Source organism: Chelonoidis abingdonii, chromosome 4 (genome assembly GCF_003597395.2).
Source record: "Chelonoidis abingdonii isolate Lonesome George chromosome 4, CheloAbing_2.0, whole genome shotgun sequence".
Classification (NCBI taxonomy): domain Eukaryota; kingdom Metazoa; phylum Chordata; order Testudines; family Testudinidae; genus Chelonoidis; species Chelonoidis abingdonii.
Genome location: NC_133772.1, coordinates 155643361 through 155645093, shown reverse-complemented (window position 1 = coordinate 155645093; position 1733 = coordinate 155643361).

Here is a 1733-nt window from a genome sequence, read left to right as displayed (position 1 = left end):
GGACCTGATATAAAGTAGAAGGTAGAACAAGAAATAATCAGTTTAATCTGCAGCAAGGGAGACTTAGATTAGATATTAGGGAAAACGGTTTAATTATAAGGGTGGTTAAGTACTAGAATAGGCTTCCAAGAGAGGTTGTGGATTCTCTGCTTTTAAGAACAGGTTAGACAAACACCTGTCAGGGATGATGTGACACAGAGGCCTATTTGTGCCTCACTATTCTGTATCAGCAACTCTTATGAGGCTTGACATATTCATTACACCTAACACATGGTTGTCCTGATATATACCCAAAAGGTGGCATGAAAGATATGATTGGAAAATTGAAAACTCAGTGATCATCAATATTCTTGTGTGCTGCATGAGCACGGTGCTAGATATGTGCTAAAATTATGTTCTTAAATTTTGTTTGGCAAGCAAGGCATAAGCTCAGTGGGCTCTAGACAAAGGAATGTGTATTTGTTTGTCTGACCATCCTGGTCATCAGGCAGAGACAAGTAAGGATTTACGTAAGAAGGTAAACAAAATCATCAGCCTAGCGAGTAGAGGAAATATCCTCTTGCAGAGGTCTGAATCTCAAAGGATAAGCAATTGAATCAACTGCTTTTATACAATATCAATAAAAGTGTATTGAGTATGTATGAACCACAGGGATGGTTCATATGATTGTGATATGTGTCTATTACACTCAGGGACGGCTCTAGGCATTTCACCGCCCCAAACACGGCAGGCAGGCTGCGTTTGGTGGCTTGCCTGCGGAGGGTCTGCTGGTCCTGCGGCTTCGGGAGGCACGGCTGCGGGATGTCCGCCGAAGCCACGGGACTAGCAGACCTCCCGCAGGCAAGCCGCCAAAGGTAGCCTGTCTGCCACCCTCGCGGTGACCGGCAGAGTGCCCCCTGCGGCTTGCCATTCCAAGCACGCGCTTGGCGTGCTGGGGTGTGGAGCTGCCCCTGATTACACTCTATGAGGCAATATGGATACTCATTACTATTAGGCTGTGACCAAACCCAGGGAAAAACAAATTTCCCCTCAGGAGGGAAGGCAGCATTGTGAAATCAAAACAATTGAAGCCCCATTTACATACAAATCAGCAGGGGGAACGGGAAATCCAGAGGAAGGGAAGAACAGCTTGAGGACATCCTGAATCTGGGGGCAAAACCGTGAGTTTGGGAAAGTGTGTGTGTCATAAACAGATAGTTGAGGGTTAATGTCTCTTTTACCTGTAAAGGGTTAAGAAGCTCAGTGAACCTGGCTGACACCTGACTAGAGGACCAATAAGGGGAACAAGATACTTTCAAATCTTGGTGGAGGGAAGTCTTTTGTTTGTGCTCTTTGTTTTTTGGGGTGTTGTTCGCTCTTGGACTAAGAGGGACCAGACGTCAATCCAGGCTCTCCAAATCTTTCTGAATCAGTCTCTCATGTTTCAAACTTGTAAGTAACAGTCAGGCAAGGCGTGTTAGTCTTATTTTTGTTTTCTCAACTTGTAAATGTTCCTTTTTTGCTGAGAGGATTTTACCTCTGTTTGCTGGAACTTTGAACCTATGGCTAGAGGGAGTTCCTCTGAGCTATAGGAATCTGATTACCCTGTAAAGTATTTTCCATCCTGATTTTACAGAGATGATTTTTACTTTTCTTTCTTTAATTAAAAGCTTTCTTTTTAAGAACCTGATTGATTTTTCCTTGTTTTAAGATCCAAGGGGATTGGATCTGGACTCACCTGGGATTGGTGGGGG